Source organism: Hyposmocoma kahamanoa, unplaced genomic scaffold, assembly GCF_003589595.1.
Source record: "Hyposmocoma kahamanoa isolate Upper Pololo Valley unplaced genomic scaffold, ASM358959v1 230, whole genome shotgun sequence".
Classification (NCBI taxonomy): Eukaryota; Metazoa; Arthropoda; class Insecta; order Lepidoptera; family Cosmopterigidae; genus Hyposmocoma; species Hyposmocoma kahamanoa.
In genome coordinates this window covers 1,385,194-1,401,276 of record NW_020653749.1, presented here as the reverse complement: position 1 = coordinate 1,401,276, position 16,083 = coordinate 1,385,194, and the positions used below count along the sequence as shown (strand labels likewise).

Here is a 16,083-nt window from a genome sequence, read left to right as displayed (position 1 = left end):
GCAATAGCAGAATCCACAACAAAGAAAAGACAAATGGGAATGAAAAGCGTTACGATGAGTGCATAATTAAATCAACAAAGATCCGTACAAAGGGACAAGGAATAAAACATTTGGGACACGCGAACAATGGGATGTTACCTCAATGTTACTGAATTACGTACAGGTGGGTTTGTGTTCATGAATAAAGATAACGATTGTTTGTTTAATGTAAATTTTCTTATTGTAATAATAGTATATTTATCTCAAGTTTTCATGAAAATTCATCTTAACGAACATGCAGACGTTGCTTGTGGTCTTTATGAAGCCGTTCATGTAAATTCTTATTTTGGCTGTGGAGGAAAACTGAGCGAAATATAACATGCAGTTAACAGTGGTATTGTTATAGGATTTATTCTTTTATATCATATTTGTTATTGCTGAAGATGTAGTCTGTTCTGAAAGGCCTACAAAACTTGTTGTTTATATTCAAATTTGACACTGCTAATTTCTAATTCACGGAGTGGTTTCTCGCCACATTTTTCTATCTTTAACTTAACTGGTTTAAAATCAGGTTATAATAGTGTAACAGAAACACCTAATGTCATACGATCGCTATCATTAATAAACCAACGACTGCAATCCGTGTCTCCCAGACTATTATCAGATTTATTTATATCCCCACCTATCCTACCTCATTATCACTTCCCCCCACTATTATAACACCCCTCTAATAGAATCCAGTCATGTTAAATGCAACACCTGCAGTTCTAAATGTCTCACGCTGTCTGGTCTATGCAATTTCAGGCCGACGATATAATAGGCTACTGTATTAACTGAAGGGTTCGTTGTATTTGTTTATGAATTTCAAATTTTTCATACTTACGTTTCAGCTTTACCACGATGACGAATGATATTAATTTTATCATATCTAAATTAAGGTATATACATCTTCTTGGTATTGTATAGCAATGATGGTCGGCCTTCTTTAATAAAAAAAAATATTTTGATGTGGTAGTATACTGATAATGTATATAAATTAAGTGCTCATTATCGTAAAGGTAATCTTATCTAACTCATCTGTTTCCAGTTGCAAAGTTGTATACGAATGCAGTGCTTTTTTAAATGGGAGGGTATGAGAAATTCGAAACCATACAAAATAGAAGGAAACTGTCTTAGGAACAATTAAATCCTTTTTTGTGAGCACACTTTGGCATAGTCAATTTTTTGGTCAAACGTGATTTGTCCAAAAAAAAATTATTCCATTATTCATTATGGTCACACGGTCCTTCAAACGAGGCGTGAAGAGGCATATTGTAGGCAGGCAGGGTGGAGGTGGCTAGTGCAGTGAGGATTCCATCGCTGCACTAGGTTCCTTCGCGTTTGGATACCACTTTCCACTTAACATCAAGTGGAGTGGAGTCATTTGCCTGTCATGTATAAAAAAAAAAAAAAAAAAAAATTATATATGAAATTTCTTTATGAAATTTAACCAACTTAGGCTGTCCCGATTTTTTCATCCTACACAATGAAATGGTCCCGTCATAAATCTGAGTCGATTAGCACTAATAAATTTTGATCAATTTTATTCATTTTTATCACAACTCACGCCTGATCACGCCAAAATTTTTTTCACAAAAAAGAAGTCGATGGTTCCTAAGGTAAGTTTACTTGTATCTTCTATGGTTTCGGATTTACCCATACTGTCCCATTTAAAAAAAAAACACTGCATAATGCAGGTTTCTAGGTAAGACTTTCAGTTTATTCAATTTTGCCTTTATCTTTCTTTAACTTTCAAACTTTGATTGAGCACTTCATCGTCGTTTATGTTCATCTCTTCTTTATTATTATCCATAATACCGACTTGTATCATCTAAATGATATGATTTAATTTAACAGCTGTAGAGGGTTTCTTGTGCTGCGTAGCTGTGTAGAATCGCTGTATAATCTCTATAGGTCCATAAAAAAGGAATCTCATTCAGGTAGGTTTAAGCAATTGATAATGTTAATGAGACACGACGTCTCTAACTAGCGAACTTTAACACTACGCTAGTCTAAATTTAATCCCATTCCCGACCTCGTACACTAAGTCGCATATATTCGTGTGTAAAACTAATAGAATACATAATGAGCCAGAATTGGAGCCCATTACATAGATGGTTCAATTGCTTTTGATTGAAATCAGATGCCGTTGGTTTGTAATGATAATTGTAGAAGTGAATTAAGAGACTGTTGGCGGAGTAAGGTCTGGTTTAGTTTTTTGTTTTAATTTGGTACTCGAACCTGCGTAGCGCCATCTTTGAGAAATCTATTTCTTCACTCAAAGAAAGTATTTTTTGTTAGTGTTCAATCTTTGTATTAATAATTATTTAGTAGTTTATTTTATTTCCTCTTCGCGACGCACACGTCCGTTACTTACTCGGCTAGGGTCCATTGAAAACCAGCGTCACAACCTTCTTTCGGCTGTGACTTTAGCTGAATGAGATCCTTTTGTATACGCCACAGTCACACACATGTCAGTATAGTGTTATGTTATACAATATAACTTGTTGTATAAATGTTTGCTACGCTGTTGTTGTTTTATTTCTATTTTTTTTTTATATTTGACTTTTTGTGTTTTTCTTATAATGTGGCATTGCAATAAATGGTTTCTATTCTATTCTATTCTGATCCTGGCGGGACCAATGAACGAAACGAATATCGAGTAAATTTTTTTCTTCTTGTATTCGTAGTTTAAGATCAAGAAATTGATAATATATAGAAACCTTCTCTTCAATTTTAATTTCCGAATAAAATCAGTGCTTGAAGAAATAATCCTCGATTGAGCATTATTATCTTCATTGGTATTGATTCATAATCTAAAATCCCTTGACAGATTAAAAAGCGATCAGCAAGCCAATCAAGTACGCCTATGGGTACAGTCACCTCCACTAACTTCAGCGTGGTTGGACATCAAATAAAGGGATCGGTGAAAGAGTAACACGTCACGAAATTTTTATTTAAATTTTGACCAGAAAAAAGGAACCTTACTCATGATTCATTCAGTTGTGATAAACAGATGACCTCTTCTTACTTCCGTGTAATTAAACAGAGAGAGGTTTTTCCAAAGATTTGGCCTTCAAAACAGAAGCCCCAATTTTGATTACTCGCGAGAGGACTGTGAAATTTTTTTTATTACTTGTAGTTTAGTTGATACTCGCTTTACGAAGAAGGCTAATAAAGCTCTTCTTCTAGAATGATGCAACCCGTCTGGTGATGAAACGTATGTTATATTTATAAACGTCGAATCACAGCCTCACGTCAGAATAATTAACTGATTTGAAGGGTTAGGGTAATAAAATTAATATATATCTTCTGACAGACATCCCTAGACTTACCGGGATAAGAGCAAATGATCTTTAAACATGTTAAACACGTACTTATCAAACATACCTAAGAACCACCATAATTAAATTAGCTTTCAAGTAGGTAAGTAATACCTTTGACATCAGTCCATCCATTTAGGACCTATGATGCCACAGACTGGCACAGGCTGCTTGTAACTTCCTCCGCTTTGCGTCACGGGCTAAAAGATTTGAGTACAATTTTAATACCGATTTACCTCACTATTTTTATTTATTTATTTTTTTATTTACTTTTTATTTTCTTACCTATTTTTACTACCAAGCAGTAATATGAACATTACTACGTTCCTGTTTAGAAGAGAAAGGGTGCTGGTGAAATCACAGGCATATGGAACTTAACAATGTAAGTCTGAGAGTGTCGGGCGCATTGGCAATGCCCCACAGATCTTTACAATTTCGACCTCAGTGTCATTGCAACTAATTTGAATAGACATGTCGCTTGACGTCATAAACAGAAAGAGTAATAAAAGATAATAAAATTCACCTAACCAAAACTCGACCAGACTGTACCAAAGGCAATAGAAATTAAAGGTAATCGGTATTGAACGCAATAGAATTAAGCCCTTCCTGTGATCAGGTTCGTAATAAGCCCCCGTTGGATTTATCGAGTGGCGATAATGGAATCGAGATCGTGTCCATTGTTTTCGGATTGAGTATTTTTTAAGCTTGATGGGTACACGATGGCGTAATAATAATCTGCTAGACACGGACAGCAATGACTCGATGTGTAGATAGACAATAACCTATACTATGAATACCAACATTGAGACAAAGAAATGGTGGGATCAATGGTGGGACCATTTCTTTGTCCAGGAATAATTTATGAGATCTAATGAAGTAACGCAATTCCAAATCATGTCCAGAATTTGGTATGAATATGTAAAAAGGACGGAGGAGAGTCACCGCATTGATATTTTTACCGACTTCAAAAAAAGAAGGACGTTCTCTATTCGACTGTATTTTTTATGTGACGAGACAACTCTTGATTATTTTTTTGTTGGAAAGAAGGTACCTCACTAGTGCTCCCATTTAAATTTGAAGAAAATATTCCACCTCTAAGGGTGGAACACTAGGGGTGGGAGGAAGGATGTAATTAGTATTCTGTACTTTATTATTTAAATTATATACCAAATGACGGGCCTAACAAGTGCGCGTGGTGGTAAGCGAAATGCCTGTCCGTAACAGCTACCGCGCCACTAAGAGCTTTGTATCGCGAAGATCTAAGGGGTATTGTCACTCCGTTCATCATCCTGGGATTTAAGTGACATATGCCTGTAATGTCACCATCACCCCTACCTTTCAAAACCGGAACGCAATATGCTCACTTCCCTAGACAAACTCTTTCACAGGAGTTCTACAGGGACTAAAAAACTCTGAAGAAATTGAATACGAAATGCTTTATGGGAGGTGAAAGTCCAAAGAAAGATTGATTAATTGTTTGAAAGATGATACGTGCACGAAGGGATTGAGCAACACATGACGTCTGATGGAGATGAATGGAAGAAAAACCTGAGTTCACCTTATTAATGCGATCTGGATCTCTGTCATAAGATGAACATTTATTTTATTTCCACTACTCCGATCGACGTGTAATTTGATAAACTATAGAAATCCGACTTTACAGTGATAACCATGATCTAATGAAGTGTTTTGCCTTATTTAATTTGCGGATTTTTTTAAATAAAAAAGTGCGGATTTGACCTCCATCTCACCTGATGGAAAGTGACGACGAGGTCGGCGATGTAGCATGCACATCTAAATATTGTCTATTCAAAGGTCCAAGTTATAGCGTTCGGGAAATAAGTCCACAGGCAGGGAATTCCACTCTCTAACCGCTTGCCATATAAATGTGGAAGCAAAACGGTTCGCGCGAATCCTGGGAATATCCACAACATAGGGTTGGAACCCCAGCCCACGACTAATCCCCCGATGATGGAAAGGGGAGGCGGAATTAAATTATGCAATTCCATCGCACACTCTCCGTGATATATCCTGTAAAATACCGATAAGCAGGCAACTTTACGACGGTATTCAAGGCTCTGCAGCTTCGCCTTTACTAATTCCGAGTCACCTATAACCCTTTTGGCAAGCTTGTCGACTGAATCCAAGATAGCCAGTTGGTATTTAGCAGAGCCATCCCATAAGTGGCAGCAGTACTCCTAACACGACCAGACTTGTGCTTGGCACAGCTATTACTACACCAGTCTCAGGTCAGAGTTTGTATCGGGGTTTCTAAATATTAAGTTTTATTTTACAATATTCAAGTGCAGAATGATAATTACTGTATTACGCGTCACTTTAAATTTGTCTAAACTTCCCCTTTTTAATAAACATCATCCAGTACTTAAGTTACCACTCAAGTTAGTTATTAAGTATTAATCAATCAAGTGCAGGGTTTTGATGACTTGACATGTATTGATGTTGGCATCATCCAAGATGCCGAAGATTATAGCCTGCTAAAACAAGAGCCTTTGACCGACACACCAATTAATACCGAATTTGGGAGCTATTTATTAACACGGACCTAAATATTTTCAAATCATGCGCTAGATTATCTACTAATTAATGATAAAATAAAACTTAAATAATGACGAAGGAAACCGTGGGTAGCCAAATGGTTTGACCTACCGCCTTCCAAGCAGAGGCCTTGGAATAGAATCCGGGGTTGAACTTCTGAGTTTCTCGGAATGTATGTGCTACATTTAATTTGAAATTTACCATGAAACCTGCTAGTCGAAGACGGTACACAATCCTTAGAAAACGTGCGCAGTTCCCAACCTGCATAGGGCCAGCGTGGCGGGCTGTGGCTTAAACCCTCGTCTGAAAGGAGGCCAGTGCTCAGCAGTAGGACGTTGTGAACGGGTTGATGATGATGACGATGAAGGAAAATAGTGTGTATTTTTAAGTTTTCGAAACGGCTCAGCTCTGTAATGTATACCATTATAAACAACGAAAACTTTGAGACGTAGAAACGGCTAGATTGGTTTACTTTAGCTACTTTTACAATATAATGACATACGGCAATTTGCTTTGGGGTTATCATCATCATCATAGCGGCCATTCTTTTATCCAATCTTGGATATAGGTTGGATGCCAAGATTGGCAATCTTGTGCCCGACTCATCCATCCAGCGCTGCGGTGGTCTGCCGTGCCCTCTGATCTCCGTTCTGGGGCTCTACTCAAGTAAGTACTTGCCTTGTCCAGCCTATTCTATATGGTCTATTCTCGCAATGTACCACTTGCTTTGGGGTAATGCCGCCGATATTAATGGAATCTTTGCACTGTTAAAACGTGCCGTTTTTGAGAGAGAAATTTAAAGAAATTAAAATTCTTACACTAGCGTCACAGTAAATTTATGAACATTTAATTTATATTTAGACAAAATTCTTTCGATACAACTGTACTTGAACCACAGCAATGACAACTTAGCCGCCACCCCCCGTGCATTTAAAATTAGCACAAGAACATCCCTGTCTATTTTAAACCTTTCCATTTAGGTATTCGAATATTCTCTTTGACAAGGGCCACTACTGTACATTACACTTATTTACTATGAATTGGTGGAATATTTAACATTAGACTGTCTTATTTAATCGTTGAATATCATTATATTTTTACGACCATAATATTCAATATATTTTTTCCAAATTTTTTTGTTATTATTACTGATACAAACCGAAAAATACAAATAAAAATTATATCTGACTCGACTAGAACCAGTAACTGTTGCCACACCGGGGCCACCGCTTTTACTAACTGACCTACAGATCGAAAACTCGAATTCGAAGGAAGTTTTCGTGGAGTTGATCGATTTTTGTATCAATAATAATTAAATCGTGTCTATATTTTTAAATCCGCCATATTTACTTCAATTATTTATAGGCAAAAAGCATTGCTTTGTACCGAAGATTTTTGTTTCTTGGAAATTAAAATTAAGAAACGTTTAAAAATATAATTTAACCGACTTGAAAACGGAGGTTGGTAAACTAGGATATGACAGGATTTTGTTGTAAAAAGTTATAATTATTTAAATATTTAGTTGCTATCTAATAAAAAATGCAAACAATAATTCACTACCATGGTTAAACAAAACTCTCTCTCAAACAAAATTCTCCGTACTATTTTAGTGACCAGAATAACGATGGTAACTTCGTGACCCAGAACACTCAGACCAGATCTAGTTTAGAAAACTTCATTTTAAATTGTTTCTACCGAGAATTGAACCCGGGGCCGGCCCTAATTTTGGGATTTTCAAAGATTAAGGTCATTTTAACACAAAGTATTAATAAGTTTTAATATTAATGTACAGTCAAAAGCATATCAAGCTGTGAACTTTTGTTCGAATATCGCTTCCAGTCCAACTGAACAAGATCCGTCAATGTGTAGCTTGATGTACTGCCGTCTGAACAGAAAGAAGTCATAGTACAGAAAGAAATAAGTACTATATGAAACCACAAGCTTGTATGTACAGTCCCGTTCAAGAAAACCTAACTTCACAAATTCCGAAGTTTTTGAAACTTCTCTGACGGTAATTTATCTTTCTGCAAAATGATAATTACCAAACGAGTTTGTCGTTTAATTAATGAATTCGGACTCGAGTTTTATTCTATTGATCATACAATATTAGCGAGAAAAAAAACATATACAAAGTTATTTCTAAAGAAGCGTAAAAGTTTTACACCCAGAGGTTATCGTCTTATGGCACCAATATCCCTTGCAAAAAATTCTAGCAAGATGTAACGTCAGCAAGAAAGCCTATCCCCAATAAATTCCACTCGTCTCTAATCTCGAAGGTAATAAAGTGATATCTACGTTTTCACGTTATTACATCACGTTTACGTGACCCCGTTGAGGGTCACGTAGTCACAGAGTCACGTGCACTATTGTTCTGTCCGTCCGTGTGTTTGTGATTCGAGAATGAGCTCATTTAGATTGGAGATAGGATTCGGAATTAGGATACCTTGTACGGAATTGGGTAATTTGATGAAGAAATTACCTACCTGTCTTGACATGCTTGGAAATATTTCTTACTTAAGTTAACGGTTACATGTTAGCTTTGGGCAAATGGTGTTTGCTTTTTTAACGAAAAACCTTATCTAGTGATTCGGTTCAAGATCACTGTTGGCAGCGGCAACATTAATGTAATTTTGTATCATGGCAACATTTTCAAGGCGCTCGGTCTCCTCGGCGTATTTCGAGTCGGATCATTTGTTTATGAAGAGCTTGAGGCGATGGTGATGATTGCCAAAAACAAACACTCCGTTTGAAATCACTAAATTTTAATGTTAATATTACAAATTACAAGAGCACACGTTACGCCGTTAATTGTACCAAGGAAGAGGCCGAGCGCCTTGACAATGTTGCCATAATACAAAATTACATTAATGTTGCTGCTGCCAATAACCACGTTATATGGGCCGTCGTGCGGGTCGCACATTTTATATCCCCGCGTTACGTTAGAACGACGACGTCAACGTCCCTCGCGTTTTCAAATCTACTACTACTCCTCCCTTGTTTCTTTCGTAGTTCGCGTCCGCCATGACACGTACCAAGCAGACCGACTCAGTTTATATTTTTTATTCAACATTATAACACGCATTACTAAAAGACTAAACTCATTATTGTTTTTTCCCAAATCTCATCTCCGTATCAACCCAGGCATCTAAACATTCAGGATGTCTTCTAGGCACTACGCAGAACATTCAGTCTAAAACTAATTTAGAAAGTTTTTACGGTCCTCAATTCGACTGTATGCTTTTTTGTATGTATGTTTTTTTTGTTGGGAAGAGGGTACCTTAGCAGCGGTCCTACCTTCTTCCCCGACTTATTAATAAGTTACCACTGGAACTACGAAATACCATAACAACCATTAATATAAAACATAAACTTAAAGATTACTTTGTACAAAACTTAAAAAAATGTGATGAACATTAAATATAATAAGATGAATGTATTTACCCAATCCTATTAATTTTAGTAACATAAATATATAAATATAATTATATAATAGAAATATAATTTCATACTTTAACCCCTAATATTATAGATTATTTATACAAATTACTTAAATATTTACACTTAAATATAAGCTTCTGCTAGCATGTTCAAATTTGCATTGTGTAGATACAGGTCGCATTATGACAAACCTTAGTGGTTTAAAATGCGATTAGAAACATATTTGTGTATTTTGTCCTTTATACAATAAATAAATAAAAAATTTAAAAAAAAATAATTTTGAAGAAAATGTTCCACCTCCACGGGTAGCTGTCTATGCATGAAAACTTATTTTTATAAATAGCACCTAAATTTTATAAGGACCAATTATTTTAATGGTTGGTTTTGCTAAGCTACAATTTAATGCGTTCTTCTCGTTCTTAAACTGCCTCCGTGGCCGAACGGTTACCATGCCGTACTGCCACGCAGAGGTCCCAGGTTCGATTCCCGGGCCGGTAGAAATAGTTGTATGGCCTACAATTATTTCTCTCATGAGTTTGGGTGTAATTTGTGGTTGTCTATGTGTGTGTCCATGGCACCCGCGACACAGGGTTTCCCTAGTGCGGGGCCATGTTGAGTGTGTGCGTTATTTATATTTATTTATTTATTCTCTCAATATACTTTAAACAGTGAGCACCGATTTTTATTATCTCCTATGTTAAGTACCGTATAGTGGCGAACTAGGGGATAAATACGGTTTTGTGCACTTCCTGGTAACGGTGAGATTATTTTTATGCATGTTACGCAATTACTCCGGAACCAATTTTGACGATTCCTTTTTTTATTGGAAAGAGAGTACCCCAGTATTGGTACCATTCAAATTTGAAAAAATATTCCACCTATACAGGTGTTAAACTAGGGGATAAAACTTTTGAAGTCGGTTTTTTTTTTTACAAAAACTTTATATTAGAACAGTCCGAAGTAGTACAGAAAACATCTCTATGGTTTCTCGTTTACAGATTTCTGCACATTGAAGAGAGGTGATGACTTAACCTAAGCCCTTAGAGTTGACGATGGTAATTAAATTTTACGTAATAATGTTGTAACTCATTATACAAGATAACTTATATTAACTAATTAAGCATTGCCGGAGAAATTGCCAGTCGTCTAGCGCACTCTAGGACACTGTCGCACTAACTTGATTAACTAACTCTCTGATAATGTCGCTACGTGACTGTACTTCGAATATCCTGAGCTATAAGAGGTAGCGACAATTGCTTATGTGGATCACGAGAGCTAGCGAGAGCGATGAGAGGCAAAAGTAAACATTTACTTGGCGGAGGAAATTTACAAAGCTGTTCGAAGATAATTTCTACTGGTGTTAGAGCTCTTCAATCGATATTAACAAATGAGGTGTATATTTGTGATAATTTTAGAAGTATAAAAAGAATGACGACCATTGACTTACAATTATATGGACGTCGGGTCCGCGCTAAAAAGTGTCCGCACTTGTAAGGCGCTAAAATCGTATACAGAGCGCGACACTCCGCTTTAGTCTTCATTTGTTCTACGGACAGCGCGATACTGCGATGACATAACAATTTAAATTTCGAATAGGTTGACTTGGGACATTTTTTTCGTGGTTTTTGTATTAGACCCGTCGTCCATTTATTTGTAAGTCAATGATGACGACTAAAGATTTCTTAGGTTTTCGTGAGTGCAACACATTGGAAATGTAAATGTTTCGTAAAAGACAAACACCGAAATATGTCCGATCTGACTGGACTCAAACCAGTGTCAATTGCCTCACCGTGGCTATCGCTCTTACCAACCTCTACAGACTTACAACTATATGAATGTTATCATGCCATGCTATCTATCAGGCATCTAAATCGCGTACCTATATTTGTTTTTTTCAAACAAACCAACTCACTCTCACAGCTGACCATGGAACCAGTAAGCAGCAGTAGAGCTCTTTATGAAAAAGTTCATCTACGGAAGTACCGACAAGCGGTAATATTTGCATTACTGCGTTCCGGCTTAGAAGGGTAAATGTGCTTGTGAAATTACAGGCACATGGGACTTGTCAACTTATTTCCAGGGTGACGGGCACAGTGGCAGTGCCCCTCAGATCTTTGCGATTTAAAGCTCTGAGTGGTATTGCAACTGTTATGGACAAGCGTGTAGCTTACCGTCAGGCGCACGACCTGTTTGTCCCGTCATTTGATATTATAAAAAAAAACCTGATATTTATTTTATTGAATATCATGATGTTTTTTTAAAGTATCTATTGAATACAAAAGTTTTCTTGTTGAGTTTCTTCGAGGTAAGATTAAGCTCTAGTGCATAAGCAGTCCGTAGAATACGTGAGCTTACCGATGTTGCTACTGCTAGACTAGTTTACTTTAATTACTTCCATATTATAATGTCCTACGGGATTCTCATGTGTGGTATAGCGGCAGATATACAAACCATATTTGTGTTGCAAAAACGAGCGATTCGTTCTGTGTACCGTTTAGGTTCTCGGGTTCCTTTCAGAGAAAAGTTTAAGGAGACTGGTATCATGACTGTGGCATATTCACTCAAATATTTTGTATGCCCATAAAAATATACATAATAATCATTGACTTACAAATAAATGGACGACGGGTCTAATACAAAAACCACGAAAAAAATGTTCCAAGTCAACCTATGTAAACGTAGTGACATGTAAAAGAATATGAAAAAGCTAAAACGTTGAATTTAAATTGTAATGTCATCGCAGTACTGTCTAATTTTGCTTGCTTTGCTGTCAGAAGAAACAAACGAAGACTAAAGCATGAATGACGCTCTGTATACGATTTTAACGCCCTATAAGTTCGGACACTTTTTAGCGCGGACCCGACGTCCATATAATTGTAAGTCAATGATAATAATCATAAAATTAACCTTAGAATTTAGTCCAAGCTCATGGTACCACGATTTCGTTTAACTAAGGTAAACGACTCTTTTATGGGGAACTGTAGTACAATAAGATTCCGGAGTACATATTAAGAATATCATTATCTAAGTTTAAAACTTACGTTAAAAGTATTTTAATTGAAAAGTCATATTACACAATATTAGACCCGCACTGTATCCCGTATATTAATTAGTGTATATCCCCAATTTTACTGCAATACTTTTTTCCAAAGTGATTCAAAATTTTCACTGTCATGCGGAATCAACCAAAGCCATTTGAGCTTAGATAAGATAAGATAAGATAAATTTATTTCAATATGACTTAATCTAATACAATTATAATGAAAACAATGTAATTGAAGATAAAATATTAAAATAAACAGTAATAAACAAAACAAAAAAAAATCTAAATTATATAAAATAATCATGGTAAAATTAAACATTTTAATCTTAGTGCCCAATAGTGCAATTGCGATGCCTAAACTAAGTACATGTGTACCTGTATTTTAGGCATAATAGTGCATTTTTCGTAACAAAGCTTAAAAAATAAAGATTTTATAAATTTAACAAATAAAAGATAAGTAGTGATAAGTAGTTACAATTTATAAAAGATAAGTAGTTAAACATTACTTATTATATAAATATAAATTATGAAATAACTTCCAACAAGTCCTCGGTATCATTGTAGGTTTTACTCTTAAGCCAAAATTTGACGGTCGTTTTACATTCAGTTTTATTCATATGAAAATAATGCAAAGTAGAATTTATTTTAAAATAAAGGAATGTGCCAAGGAAGCAGAAGAATCTATGTGAGTATGCTGTGCGGAGTTGTGTACGAGATGAAAAGGGATCGTGTCATCTTTGCTTAGTTACAGCCATGTAATCATATGGAGTAATTGAGTCCTTTTTCATCTTGTATATCAGCTTGTATAGACTCTTAAGTCATTTATACAACGATCAAATTTCATCTAGGTTAATCCTTGACTAAATGTCCAACTCCCGATCTTCTTTGTCAATGAACATAACAATGACCGTTTACACTCAAAGTAACTGCTATTCGAAAACAAACACTTACAGTTAACCCCCATTGTTAAACTTTAAGTCTAAAGCGAACTGTTAACGTCTAATTATCCGAGTTAACCGGAAGCGGCGTTTGACCGGATATAGTTATTGTCAGGGCCAGTAATTGCTGGGTTAATTTTGGCCGAAATACCGGCCAAGGTCCGGAATAGGTACATTTGTGGTGCTTTATGCAAACGATGGGTTACGAGAGGTTTAATTAGATTAAGTACTAGAAGACCGATTATAACTGACTTTAGCCGTTAAGGTTACATAAATTTGAACTACTTTTCTCATTTGATGTTCCCAAGTAACTGGACCCACGAGAGAAATAAATGTAGACTATGCAAATATTTCTCCAAACCGGGAATCGAACCCGCGACCGTTTTTTATAATATCTAGTGACGGGACAAACAAGTCGTGCGCCTGATGGTTAGCTACATGTCTGTCATCTACGTGCCACTTAGATCTTTAAACCGCAAAGACAAAGTCAAGTCAAAGTAGACAAGTCCTATGTGCCTGTAATTTCACCAGCACCTGTACTTTTCAAAACCGGAACACAGTAATGATGACATAGGTAAGGTGGCAGGACTTCCCTAGACGAATTCTTTCACATTGACTACTGCTACAAACAAACCTCTGCGTGGTAGGCATGCTAATCGTTCGGGCATGGAGGCAATTTCTTTGTTGTTGTTCTGGGTCGGCAGCTACACACTCGCCTTATAAATCTGATTCCTCAATCTTTTTTGTATTTTTGAACCGTCGTTAACCTAAGTGTAACTAGGGTAAGAGGATTTAATCCAAAATTAGGGCGAATAACAATAATGTCGCCTTCCAGTACCGCTCACCAGTAGTAACGGATAGCCACGCTGCAGTTGGCGTAAAGAAAAATAATGCTTATTTTCAAAAATAAACACTATAGATTATTTATAACAAGAAGCGCGTCGCTGACATTAGACATTCCTTTTTCTATCTTTGACACTACATTCTAGTATCTGAAACTGGGCAAGAAGGTACTGAAGAACGCCATCTGTGTGGATACTATGGCTTTCTCCCAAGTCCACACATACATGGATAACGCGGACGCCATAACCAGGGCAGTTGAGAACCGCGTACGCCAACCTCAGACTTTGCTTCAGCATTATGCCCTTTTTACTGGAAACACTGAGTAACCTTAATTTGGTTTCAAAGCGAAAATAATAATCTAACAATGTGCCAGATAACTACATCACACACCTGGCCTTCAACTATGGAATTCCTAGTACTATAATACTAGAGAACACTCAGATCAGAAACAATTTATAAAAGATCGTATGGCAAATCGATCCTACAGGAAATCGAACCCAGACTCTTCTAATCCAGTGCTTACAGTTGTACTGCTAAGCCGCCGAGGTCATCATATATATATTTTTTGTATATTAAACAAATTTACAGCAAGATTTCCGTAAACGTACCGTTTGTATAACATAATTAATATAATAAATTATGAATTATATTTACAAACTTCCTCAACTTCATGACTGTCGAATTTGAACTTGTTAACCTGCATCCACGTGAGAAATGTGACCTCTTTGAGTTCATTATTTAGTACCAGATTTGAAAATAGATTCAAGTAAAGAAATTTGGTACTGAGTACTTAAAGAGCGTAAACTTAAAATGCTTATTTATATTCATTATCATCAAAGCATTATACGCTTCATTGATGGGAATGAACCTCTTCTAGAGTCGGGGACTTCACACTTCTAAGGTTTGTTAATTTTCTAAACTCATGGATATATTTAGAGGAACCCTAAAAAGAGGTTGAATTATGATAACAACTTTTATGTGAAACAATGGCCACTTATACCGTTAATCCGAATAGAAAGAGATACAGGTTGTTGACCAGAGCAATTAGCTCATGTGGGGATTTTATGATCCACCTCACATCGAGCCCTGCGTGCCTTGACACATATTCTCTTGAGGATTTTTTTTATTAATATCAAGTGACGGTATAAACAAGTTGTGCGTCAGACGATATGCTACAGTGTATCCAAAACAGTTGCAGTACCGTTCAGAGCTTTAAATTGCAAAGATCTGAGGGGCACTGCCAGTGCGCCCATCACTCTGAGACATAAGTTGACAAGTCCCATGTGCCTGTATTTTCAACAGCACCCCTTACCCATCAAAACTAAAACACAGTAATGCTCACATTCCTGCTTGTCGGCAGAAATAGGCAAGGTCTAGATAAATATCTATCACTAACCGCCATTAAATAATGGCGGCTAGTGGTTCGGTTTCTTTATACGCTGTTTAACAACATATGAAAAAAGGGGCGCTCCTGGACTAGCCTTGTTTTGTGGCAATAAATAATTAAATAAGGTATACAAATTTTTACTGTGATAGATTGATTTAGAATTAGGGTGCACATAATAATATACTATGTACGTGGATAGGTAAATACATAAGAATATGCTTACAGATAGAGCGGAGTTAAATTAACTATTATGTTTAAATAGAGATTATTTATTAAAGAAAGATAGCGAAAGCAGTAAAATAAACTATAATTATATAATAAACAAAGAGACTTCATGGACTGTAGTACTAGTATAATTTTTGTATATTTTTAAAAGTCGAAAACAATGTATTCTATAATAAATGCAAGAACACCACCATACCATACCATAAACGTCTATGTGACGTTCTTGAACATACATTTCATTTTAAGCATGATTAAATTGATATAACTAAAGTACTGGTTATTTTATAGCACATACATGAAACATTATAAAGC

At 36.1% G+C, this 16,083-nt stretch overlaps 1 protein-coding gene across 1 annotated transcript in view; it reads left to right on the top strand.

The window, feature by feature from the left end:
• Nucleotides 1-16,083, top strand: part of LOC113228386 — a 794,000-nt gene that overhangs the window by 488,717 nt on the left and 289,200 nt on the right. The gene's annotated exons all lie outside the window — the stretch shown is intronic.